The sequence below is a fragment of the Camellia sinensis genome, chromosome 8, assembly GCF_055761805.1.
Source record: "Camellia sinensis isolate YWXY chromosome 8, ASM5576180v1, whole genome shotgun sequence".
NCBI lineage: Eukaryota > Viridiplantae > Streptophyta > Magnoliopsida > Ericales > Theaceae > Camellia > Camellia sinensis.
This window is the reverse complement of record NC_138968.1, coordinates 147,665,573-147,678,727: the sequence shown is the minus strand read 5'-3', so window position 1 is coordinate 147,678,727 and position 13,155 is coordinate 147,665,573. Positions and strand designations below refer to the sequence as shown.

The window sequence follows — 13,155 nt, the reverse complement described above, 5'->3', positions numbered from 1 at the left end:
AAATAAGTGAGAGTGTGACAGAGTTATATACACTGAAATCACATGTGAAATGATACTACAACATGTTAGAGGCCTCAAAACACTAAGCTAGTGAGGGCCTTTGCACTACAACCATGCATAACAAGTCTTATATGACCAAGACAACTCAAAACAGTCCTAAAAGAACTTAAAAGAAGTCCTAAAACATGCTTGAAGTAAGCTAAAAATAGCTAGAATGAGAGGCCAACACATAGCATAAACTAGACTATTAAGCACCATTGCACTACAAGCATGCAAAGCAAGCCTCAAGTGACCAAACCAGCTCAAAACAGAGCTTAAACAAGTCAAAATAATAGCAAAAACATGGTAAGATCATGTCACAAAATGGTAGAAAAACATGCTCACATGTTAAGCTATCTACACATGCAAACAAGACACAAGGAGGAGAGGTCACCCCCTCCTATTTTGGACCTCAAAACATGGGTTTTTTGTCACTAAAAAACCTCTGAGTTTCAATGGTAAAAAGGCCCAAAAAGTTTGATTTGAAAGTGATGAGAAATGGTGCAAAAAGCTTAACAAGCTAAAGAGCAAAATGGGGGACAACCCCCTAACTCAAAAGGCCTTAAACCACCATTTTTAAGCCTCAAATCAGAGGTTTTTGTAGTTTAAAACCAAGCCAAAAATAGTTTGAAAAGGTGGCAAAACAAGTGCAAAATAAGCTTAAAGAAGGTAAGTGTTATACCTTTGAAGCAAAGCACACAATAGGCACAAATCTGAGCTTAAACCTCCTTCTAGAGCTCAAAGGAGGCTCCAAGAGAGCTTCAAGCAACCTTAGCCCAAAGATGAACCACTTTGGTCAAGGGTGTATGGGCTAAAGTTTGATGTATGCAAGCTTCTAAGCACAAAAGCTCAAGAGAGAGAGAAATCTAGAGAGAGAGGAATGTAGAGAGAGAAAGAGACTTTAGAGAGAGGCTCTCCCAAACTTTCTAACCTTCCAAAATGAGAGATATGGCCTCCATATATAGAAAAATACAAGCCTTGGTCGAAATATCTGATTTAGAGATTGCTGGAGCAGTGGGGAACAGTTGGAGGAGAAATATCTGCAAATTCTGAGCTTTCTGGACATTTGTGGCCAACCGGCCCCATTGGTGGCCGACCAGCCACTAATGGTGGCCGACAAGGATCACTTCTGGCCGACCTATGGTCGGAAAACTCCATTTGTGGCCGACACACTCCCCCAATGGCCAACAGCAAAAACTAATTCTGGCCCGACTTCAAACAGACATATCTCCTTCATCTGGACTTCTTTTCAGATCATTCTTGTGCCTAAATTGAATCCTTGAAAGTCTTCTTTCCAATCCTGGAAGCTTCACATCAAAATTCCAAGTGTGCTAAGAGATATCCCTCTTTTAGTGAAGACTACTTAGTTTTGGTCCAACCGGATTGATACCCAACTTCAACCAGCCATATCTCTTTCATCTGGCCTCAACTTGAGGAGATTCTTGAGTGTAAAATGAAGCCCCGGAAGTCCACTTTCCAACGGTGGTGGTCTCATAGCCGAAGTTCAAGTGTGCAAACGGATCGGCCTGATTTAGCGAGGGCTGCTCGACTCTCTCTTAACGGTTCATGCCCAACTTCTCCCTGTAGGCGCACCCTTGGGCCTCACTACAGTTCGGACTCAATTTGTCACGGTCCTGTATCTAATCTCGCGGAGTGCAATGCAAGACCGATGAATCATCAAAGAGTCTAAATTCGGCAAATCATTTTTTGAAAACAGATTTTTTTGAAAGAAGTGCTAAACATGGACTGCTTTGCCAGATACAGAATCGCCACCTAAATATTTATTTTGGGGGATTTAGGAAACCCTGACTCGTTGCCTAAGGCCACGTGTCCGTCATCCCCAAAGTTGCCTCGGCTCGGGAACTTAGGTACGATTAGGGAAGATCACTTCGTGAGCACCCTCGCTCGCCCGATCAAAGATCGGCCTCTACTAACTATGATATCTAGTTTTGAAAACATTATGCGTTCTTATTCCGATTACTAGCCTAGATTTTACTATGTGATGCGCACAGCATACAAGTATAGACTGGATCGCCTGAATTGGAACGAAACATCTCATATTTGTTTTGAAAACGGTTTGCTACTCGCAAGTAGGCTAAAGTGCGGATTTGCCACCCTCGGGTGGGCTTTGAAAACATGGTTTTGCCACTCTCAAGTGGGCTTAAAACTCACATTTAATGAATTATTCCAATCCAAATAACCCAACCTTTACCCACAGGCATTCAGGCAGTTATATCACATAAGCATTTAGCCTCATGGTAAGCATGCTATCATGGCAGTCACTCACACACATGCAAGGATGCTAAAGCATAAACACTTACCGAGTACTCTAAGCCAAAACAAAAACTATGTTAGAAATCCATGCATGAACCTAACTATACAGAAATGCCTAATGCAACACATGCAAAAATGCAACTACAATAGGCTCGGCTATTCTAAACATGGCTTATGATGATGCTACAGCTAACACGTATTCAATTTGGAATTGAAATACAAATGCAGTTAGTATGATGCGCCGAGCCCGGTGCATGCAATACAGATGAATGAATGCAAACATGCGAGCATGAGTATGCTAATTGAAACATGTCCTAATCTAACCATCATAAGCTGGTAAATAAAAGGGAGATAGACGTGGGGTTAGAAGACATGCATCACACACACGCACACTTATTACAACATTGCCACCCTCGAGGGGTCCAAATAAATAATACAGTCCGAATAATAAGTACAGTCCGAACAAATACAAAGCCCTAATTAATTAACAACTTAACTAGGAAAGCGGATAAATTAGCATGGAAACTATGGACCGCCTCAGCTCCGTTCCGAATGATGAAAGATGCATGCTTGAGTTGCCTGGTGCAAAAATCCATTGCGATGCCCCGATTCGCCTCTGTTTACACTTAATCCCGAAATACTGCACGAAGCTCCAGAAGGCTGTTGATTTCTGATTTGCTGCAACAGAGAGCAAGAAAGGGGCATGGCAAACTATTTTCACATATGTATGCGTGACTACTCTTCAGGGAGTGTAGTCCTCGATTCTCGTGCCACCAATCACGCATCTCGATGCATGATGGTCGAGGAGTCGAATTGCACGACTCGATGTGAAATGAATGCACATGAAAACACAACAAGACCTAAACTCCATCATGGGTAATCCGGAGTGTCGGCGACCAGGAATTGAGACACGTTCCGTCACTCGGAGTACGAAACGTTTCCCGTTTCCCGTGCTTGGGCTAACTCCTATCCCAAACACAATGCAAATGAGGTGGCATACACAATGCGACTAACATACAACCTAGCATACGCAATGCTATGAAATGGCATACACAATGCTCGATGTAACATGGCATATACAATGTTCTAACATGCAACCCAGCATACGCAATGCTATGGACCGAAATGGCATGCACAATGCACGATGTAACATGGCATACACAATGCTCTAACATGCAACCTAGCATACGTAATGCTATGGACCGAAATGTCATACACAATGCACGATGGACTTATACCAACATGAGTGGACCTCAGCCACACTCACATCAGTGGCCATGAGATGAAAATGAGACAACCGAAATGGGTGCACACATGCACAAATACCAAGGACCGAACCTGAGGCATGGAATGCCACTCTACCAAAGCATGGCATGGATGAAACATGACATGGAATAGCATAAATTACAGCTCTAAAACAGCATGAAATATGATCCCAAAACATGCAAATATGGCATACAATGCGAGCCAGGGGGCTCGGGTACCGAAACTAGTGAAGTGTGTTACACTAGAGGTACCCAAAGCAATGCACCAGTGGAAAAACCAACCCCAAACAGACCCTAGGCAGGTCTGGAATAGTGGGGAAATGGCCTAAAATGATGGCTCGGCATGCAACGGAATGGAGCTCATTTAATGGTCCGAAAACAAAGCATACAAGCCCGACTCTCAAACGCATTTAAAGAGATGAAAACATGGCAACATGGCATTCAAACAAGCTCTGAAATGTGATGGATAATAGGCTCAAAACATGAACACACCTCAGTATATGCATGCAATGAAACTCAAAACTCGAAGCTAGGCAAATGCGTTGAACTACAAGTATGCAAAATAGACATCATTCGACCACGAGGCCCAAAAACAGAGCTAGGGAAGTCTAAAATAAGCACATTATTAGTTAAAGACATGGCCAAAAGGTGCCAACATGAAGGGCCAAAACAACACGCAACCTAGGCTAGTAAGCATGGTTTCCATGGCATGTACATGAAGCATAAGAGAGGTCACCAAACCAGCCAAAAATAGGAGCATGACATGTCAAATAAACCCCAAATAACCACTGAAATACATCCAATGCATGCAAAAATGATGAGCTCCTTTGGAGGGCCATGCAAGGGGTTACTCAACACATACAACAAGAACACTTAACATGGCCAAACCAACTCTGGAAATCAATTATGACAGCCCTAAAACTCACCAAATTAGCCCTGAAATGGGTCAATGAAGCATACAATGAAAGGCCCCTTTGAAAGGCCTTGAATGGAATTGTTCTACACATGCATTATAGACATAAAATATGGCCAAAGGGGCTCTGGATAGAGCTAAGGCAAACCTTGAAACTCACCAAATTGAGCCCAAAAAGTGACTTCACAGCATGCAAGTGAGGGGCCCTTTGGAAGGCCAAAAGGGCCAACAAACAAGACAAGGAGAGAGGGGGTCACCCCCCTCTGATTTTAGCTCTCAAAAACACATCCAAGCCACTGAAAATCCACTGGATTTCAGTGGCTAAGAGGCCAAACCAAGGCCAATGCAAATGCTCACATGCATAGCTCAAAACATAAGGAAATAAAGCATGAAATGGGGTAGATGACCCCAAACAGAAAAGTGACCTCAAGTAATCATGTTTATAAGCTCAAAAGGAAACTTTTTTAAGTTTATGACAAATCTCAAAAATGCTCATAAGTAGGACTAAGATATGATGCAAAATAAGCCTACAAAGATGGATAAAGCATACAAGGATGTAGGAGGACTCAAACGGAAACGTATCCTTAATCAAAATTCAAGAGGAGCTCAAAATATGACACTTTAAAGCTTATGATAAAACCCAAAAATGCTTGCAAATAGGGCTAAGCTATCATGCAAAACAAGGCAAGAAAAGGGGAAATGGAGGCTTACCCTTGTAGCACAGCAAAGCAGCAGCTTCTGGACCAAGTTGGTGAACCTTCAACCCATGCAAATCAGTCCCAAAGTGCTGGAATGGATGGTGGAGGTGGTAGGCTATGAGGTGTAGTGCAAATGGTGCAAGAAAATTAGGGTTTGGAGCTTGGAATAGTGAGTTATGGAGGGTGGAGTGTATATGCCTTAAACAAATTTGTTCAACCCTTCAAATGGAAGAGGAGGGTTGGTTTTATAGAGGATAAAAGCCAAGGCTTCTTGGAAAAGCCTTAAGAGGGGTTCAAAGCTTCTCAAAGAAGTTTAACCAAAAGGGTCAAGCTTCTTGAGGAAGCTAGACCAAAAAGGGTCAAACTTCCTCAAGAAGCTTGGCCAAAGGGTCAAGCTTCCTTTAGAAGCTAAGCAAAGGGACCAAAGCTTGCTTAAGAAGAGAAACAAAGGGCTCAAATCTCGGACAGTGGGTCAAATGCTTCACAGCTGGCACAGCTGTGTTACACTTGAGAAGAGCAAAAAGCAGAAAGCTGGCCGACCAGCTAAGGTGGCCAGCCGGCCAATCCCCCTAGTTGGCCAACCAGGGGTCAAAAGGGTCAATGAGAAATGCTGTCTGGCCATACCAGAAAGGTGGCCTCCCAGATGAGTGCAACACAGCTGTATGGTAGAAAACCAAAAAATCTGACCCAGGAGAGAGAAAAACCAGCTTTTTAGAAAGGTTCAAAAGGGTCAAGAAGAATTATTAGTTGGCCTACCCATATTGGTGGCCTCCCAGATGAGCACAACACAATGGAGGTATGAAAAGCCAGAAATTGTTGCTCAAAAGTGAGAAAAACTAGCTTTCTGTCAAAAAAACGGGCTTTAGGAGAAAGAAAAAGAGAAAATTGGTTTCCAAGGGGAAAAGGTGGCCTCCCACCATACTACCACCTCCCAAACAATGAAAATAGGGTCCCTACCAAAAATGGACCAAAACGGATGCAAAACGAGGGTTCGGGGGCCAAAACGCGCAGTCCGGGGCCCTAAAAACAGGTTGTTAGGCACCGGAAGTGGCGTATGACCACGAAGGTGGTCTTTCGGGCCACAGTGTCCCTCTAAAGGGAGGAAACAAGGTGTGTGCCAAAAATCGGAGCAAACGGAGGTAGTTAAGCGGTCCCGAACCGAGGCACACGGCCGACGGTTCTGAAAATCGGAAACTAGGCTCCAAACGGGAAAAATGGCCTATGACCACGAAACGTAGCCTATGGTCACTGAGAAATGGTCTACGAGACCTCTCCCTCCCTTCGGGAAGAGAAAACAGAGAAAACATGACATGGTTCGTAAACCGAGGCAAAGCACAAAAGAGCCCCGAAGTCCGGAGGCAAGGCTCGCAGCCAAGACTCCGCAACCTCAGAATGAGCACAATATGCAACATCACCGAGCGCTCAATTAGTGACGTCTGAGTCTTAAGGTCGGTCAAAAATGGGGTGTCTACAGTTTCCCCTCTTTGACAGAACTCGAAAGTTGTAATTGACGTGAGTGAATGTCAAAGACCAAAGACGACCCATTTTTGACAAGGCCGAAGACTTAGACAAACAGGCAAGATAACGAAGATGCGCCCACAAGCATGCCCGCAGGCAAGGGGCAAGATGCAAAACGATATGCACAAAGCCGGACGTAACTCATGATCATGCAAAGCAGCAAGCTGTAATGAAGTGCACACGCAACAGTTTTAAGCAAGAATGCAAAGCAACAACTACGTTTCATACAGTTTAAGAATGCAGAGAATTATTCAATTCTCGCCACGTCTCACACGGAGAAGATACAATACCTGCGCGATTCGTCTGGTTGCACCAGCTTCAAATGAACCGCACATACAATATCGTGCCTGCAAAAGAGAGGAACTTAACAAGCACAACATAGTTAGCAACACATGTTCAACGCTATATCGAACGTAGACAAACAGGGTGCCGATGGGAAAGTGCATCGCAATGCGAGAGACACGCACGTGTCAATGCAAGCTAAGCGTGAGGGTATGACAATACCCATGAAACGTGCACATCAATGCAAGTGGTATGCATGAGAATGCAAGTGACGTGCATAACAACGCAGGATAAGTGCAAACTCGAATGCATGTTTGACACGAAACAACGAGCAGAGAAATACAAGTTTTGATGAGTGCGACTCAATCGCGACCTCCGGTTTACCTCCCGGAAGGGTCACAGCGTGCTCAAAAAGGATACATTTTGCTCTTGATGAGTGACGATGAAACATGCATCGAAAGTTGGAGTTGAAGTTCCCGCGGAGGGATTTCGCGACAAAAAGTGCACTTTTCTTGTACTTTCTCGGGTGCCGGGGACTCTGATCACTACCAAAATTTGCAGGGACCTTAGAGACCATCTTGGGAACACCACCGACCAGGTTTGTAGTCCACTAGAGGCCACCGACCAGGTTTAAGTGCAGGGGGTGGTCGGCCTACCAGAAAAGGTGGCCGGCCGACCACCTAGCCCAAATCCGGGGCAATTTTGACTTTTCACACTCATTTCTTTAAATATACAAAGCCAAACACTCTTTGCTCACAACTTCAGCTCCGAAAACACCTCCTCCTCCTTCCTAGACCTTTCTCTTTCGCAGATCTGCGCTCTATACGTGTTTTCCAACACCCCACACCAAGTTGTTTCGCGAAAACTTTCAGTTCTCTTCACTTTGAACCGATTAGATTTTGATTTCGGAGCTTCTTTTCTCATTTTCACCACTTGAGGTAAGTTTGTCTCGACATTTGGAAGATTTTCTCAGGAGTTGACTTTTGTTGACTTTTTCATTTCCCGAGAGTTGACTTTTGTTAACTTTTTCTAATTTTGGCACATTTTGCTCATTTTTGCTCCTTTTTGCAGATATCTTGAAATGGCGGGTCATTTCCCTTATGGCGGAGGTCCTCCCGGTGTTAGAGGTGATCTAGACATCATGTCCTTGCCCCTGAGGGTTCGCTCATTCATTCCCGAGAGGTATGATCCTCCGACGCACATCCTCCCTCAGGCGGTTTTTTATCATTTTACCGACTTTGATGCTCGGGCACCTGCGGACCTGCTATTACGGGAGCCGGAGTCCTATCTCTCTCATCAGGCACGAGAGGTATGTACTTCGCCTTTTTTACATTTTCCGCCTTAATTCTGCATTTTCTGTGCATTTTATGCTGTGCAATGCTTATTTGCTCGCTCTGAACACATTCGCATGCCATACTTCTGCTCATTCTAGCACACAGCTTGTTCTAAATGCTTAGTCTATAACACAGTACTTTGTTTGCATCTTGAACATACAGTTCAATCACTTGAATTTTTGAACACGTAGCTCATATTTGATGGTGAACACGCAGCACACACTATCTCGGAATCTGAACACATAGCTCATATTTGTTTGTGAACACGCAGCACACGTTTCAATCCTGAACACACAGCCCATATTTGATTGTGAACACGCAGCACACATTTGTTGAAAGTTGAACACGTAGCCCAAACTTTGAATTTCTGAACACGCAGCCCATATTTGTTGAAAGTTGAACACTCAGCCCAAACTTTGTTTGTGAACACGCAGCACACATTTGTTGAAAGTTGAACACGCAGCCCAAACTTCGAATTTCTGAACACGCAGCCCATATTTGTTGAAAGTTGAACACTCAGCCGAAACTTTGTTTGTGAACACACAACCCAAACTTCGAATTTCTGAACACGCAGCCCATATTTGTTGAAAGTTGAACACTCAGCCGAAACTTTGTTTGTGAACACACAACCCAAACTTCGAATTTCTGAACACGCAGCCCATATTTGTTGAAAGTTGAACACTCAGCCGAAACTTTGTTTGTGAACACACAACCCAAACTTTGAATTTCTGAACACGCAGCCCATATTTGTTGAAAGTTGAACACTCAGCCCAAACTTTGTTTGTGAACACGCAGCACACATTTGTTGAAAGTTGAACACACAGCCCAAACTTTGAATTTCTGAACACGCAGCCCATATCTTGTTGAAAGTTGAACACTTAGCCCAAACTTTTTTTGTGAACATGTAGCACACATTTGTTGAAAGTTGAACACACAGCCCAAACTTTGAATTTCTGAACACGCGGCCCATATCTTGATTGTGAACACGCAGCACACACCTCGATTCTGAATGCACAGCTCATACTGAACACGCAGTGCACAGCATTGTATTTGATCTCATTTGCACACAGCTCATACATTTTATTTGAACGCAACTTATTCATTTCATTCTGAAACTGAATACATGTGTTCATTGTGAATGCAGGTGTCCTCCCGTGTTACACGGGGATATGGCTCCATTGCTGCGAGGGAGTGGTATGCAGAGCTCCCAGAGGCCGTTCATGATTCGGTTGATCAGGCAGGGTTTGGGCCCTTTTATACTGGGATATCTCGCTATCCTGCCAGCAGGACGTTGATGGGCGCCCTTGTGGAGAGGTGGTGGGACACCACCAATTCCTTTCATTTCTCAGCTGTCGGGGATATGACTATGACCCCATTCGACTTTGTTGTGTTGACAGGCCTCGACGTGGGAGGCTGGATGATTCCCTATGATGAGGACATGGGCGAGTGGGAGGCCGCCTGGATTTATCTATTGGGAGCTCGTCCACCGGTCGACCGATCCTCGAGCCAAGTCCGGTACACCTGGTTTTCTTCATATTTCAGACAGAGGGAGCCCGAGACTCCCGAGGAGATAGCACAGTATACCCGGGGGTTTTTGATGTTCCTCTTCAAGACCACTCTATTCGCCGATAGGGGGAACACCGTTGGGCTATATCTGCTGAGTGCCCTAGTAGACCTCTTGCAGGTCAGTCAGTATGACTGGGGTGGCGCCGGCTTGGCTACCCTCTATTGCTACATGAGCGCGACCTCTCGCGGACGGGGGAACATAGTTGGTGGCTACTGGAGAGCCTAGGAGGTACCTTCTGCCCTCTTGATTTACATTTCTGCTTTCCATTATCTGTACATTGCACGCACGACAAACTTTACATTCTGTACTCACATTCTGCACTCAGCATTCTGTACTCGGATTCTGCACTCAGCATTCTGTATTCTGATGGCTTTTGCCCTGTTTTCCACAGTTATGGGTTTTTGTGTACTTCCCGACGCTAGCCCCAGAGCTCGAGGTGGAGGCGCCCCTCATGACCCCCTACTCGCTCGTTTTCGAAGGCCAGTACCGGCCGCCGGCCCGGGAGACTCTCCCCTACCTACGGTAGTTTTTTGACACAGTGCGGCTGACAGAGGTAATTCAGAACTCTCAGTCCTCCATGTTTTCATCTTTGATTTATTTTGCACATTTACGATTTCTAATCAGATTATGCATTGGTTATTTGTAGATTACATGGCAGCCTTGGGTGCCTTTGGGTGGGGACCTCCGATTTCAGCTTGCCGGAGGATGGGCCGCCTCTCGGTACAGGATCCTGTTTGAGGGGCTAGTTGGTAGGGCCTGGTTCCTGGGGGAACGCTTCCTTCGCTAGACTATGGGTTACCCCGAGCAGAGTGTCCCTGCAGCACCTCCGGTCGACATGCAATCCGCGGATAGGCTCACTCCCCAGGGTGTCACTGGGGCCAGGTTGGGCACCGATGTATTGCTACACTTGGAGGACGGGGAGTACGCGACCTACCGTCGTACATATTTGATGCCTCCATTGGCAGGTGTCCGTACTCCCACGAGGAGACCTACTGGCATGCCATCCTCGAGTCGTATCCGAGCTAGAGACATTCCTTCGACCAGTAGGGCTGGAACATCTAGGGGTGGGGCTGGACTGGTCCCCCCGATTCCCCCGACTTATCATCATGCCGGATGGCCAGACATTCTGACTGAGTTGACGGGTTGGCGATACGGGACTTCCTACCCGATTCCGATAGAGCCTCCTATGCCTGATCATCGATATGTTAGTGATCCTGACTCACCACCGGTATGCTCCACTGCTTTTCATCTATCACTCAGACACTTAGACACTCATTTATTCATTGATGATTTGAGCTTATATCTGCAGCCACCCAGAGAGTACATGGAGGGGATGCTCAGATTGGTGGCCTCACCCGAGGGCATGGTCTTGCGGAGAGAGGCGTAGCTGTCCATCATGGGTGTCTCGGTACTCTTTAGTTTTCTTGCATTTTATCATACTTCTGATGACATGCTGAACTTGATCATTTCACTGCATTGACTGACTGTATATGTAGAGCACATCTGACACACACCACATTCATATACTATATCTGCATACATCCACTCTATGTAGCTCTTTTTATCTGTGCATCTGATATACATATTTCGGCTGACGCATTCGAATTACACTCTTTATTTTCAGATGCCTCCGCTATATACTGAGCCACAGGCCGGGCCATCTGGGCCTTCCCGAGGAGCTGGGCCATCTAGGCCTTCTCGAGGAGCTGGGAGAGGGGAGTCATCTCGCAGACGAGGTGGGCGCAGAGCACATTTCATCGATGAGGGATTCAGCGAGGAGGAGGAGTCAGCGCATCCTCAGTCAGAGACGTCCGCTGGCAGAGAGGATGACTCTGAGTCCAGTTCCGACGGCGGAGGTGATGTCGAGGAGGGTTTCGAGGACAACGGCTCCGATTCAGATAGTGGTGCTGATGGGGACGACGCAAGGGCGGTTCCGCAGAAGAGGACGAAGAGGGCCTCTTTTTCTCGCGCTTGAGAGCACAGATGTTCCTGCTTTATTTGCCTTTTTTACTAGTAGTTGTAGCACATTGCACATTATTAGACAGTTTTATTTTCTGTAAAACTTGTACCCTTGTTGTAAAATGTTGTAACAAAAGAAGCATGGTGGAATGAAACAGCTTTTGTTCAAAAAGTGTTGTATTTTATGTTCTCAACATCGCGTCGCATCATATCATTTTGCACAAAATGAGATTGAATGGAATTGTGCATTTGAAAATTGCCAAGTCAGGTAGTGAACCGACGCAACAAACAAAGCAACTTAACTTACTAAGAAAGAACAGAACCTTAGCAAGTTTACAACTCGATAAGCAAGACACAACAATGTTGATTAAACAAAGAGTAACAACTCGATATACACAACTCGTCAACTCGACAAAACTTAATACCTCGATAAACTAAACAACTCGATAAGCAAAATAACAACTCAATAAGCAAAATAACAACTTGATAAGAAGGATTTAACAACAACTCGATAAACAAATGCATTTTGGACGATCTGGTGACGGAACGCATCCGAAACAGAGGAAAACACGCACCTTCAACACCACCAATGCATGGAAATGCTAGGAACTTTCTTCTAGAAGTTAGAACGAGACCAAAGCCTCCTTCCTCTCTATGGCCGACCACCAAAGGGAGCTGGCCGACCAGGTTTTTGCATTGGAGGGGAGAGGGGTGGTCGGCCTACCAGAAAAGGTGGCCGGCCGACCACCTAGCTTGGCAGCCACCAAATTTTTGATACGTGTCCCCCGAACAATGCCTCATCCTCTTTAAAAGTCCCAGCTTCGTGGTTCATTCATTTTATCTCAGTTTTGCATCAAAATGGAGGCGTTTCTCATCCAAAATCTCAAAGCTTGGATTACTTCTCTAGATGGCTCGGAAAAGTTGAACTTCCGGGGCTTCGGCTTTAACGCACTATTCACGCTGGGCCGTACTCCGCTGCATCTTCCTTTCCTCTATGCCGCGGCAAGGTTTTGGAATCCGGTAACACACATCTTTAGCTTTAGCGGGCAAGAGATGTGTCCTACTTTCGAGGATTTCCAAGTTTTGATGGAGTTCGAGCGCAACGAGGAAATCTTGCCTCAACTTCAATTTGGCCACATCCAAGCCCTAAGACGAATGTGCGGCCTCACTTTGCATGATACTCGATCATTGGTTCACGACGGGGAGCTGGACATCCCAAGCTTGGTTTGTCGGTTTTTTGATGCTGGTGACCGTGGCGACCATCATTGGCAGGGCTATCGGCAACACGCGCTTTGTCTGTGCTTGC

At 45.5% G+C, this 13,155-nt stretch overlaps 1 long non-coding RNA gene across 1 annotated transcript; it reads left to right on the top strand.

Moving 5' to 3' along the window:
- The first annotated feature begins 9,092 nt into the window (after positions 1-9,092).
- On the top strand, positions 9,093-12,021 carry LOC145797191 (uncharacterized). Its single transcript, XR_014338407.1, has 3 exons — positions 9,093-11,118; positions 11,200-11,298; positions 11,515-12,021. It is a non-coding gene; the product is annotated as an uncharacterized LOC145797191 (long non-coding RNA).
- Positions 12,022-13,155: the final 1,134 nt, after the last annotated feature.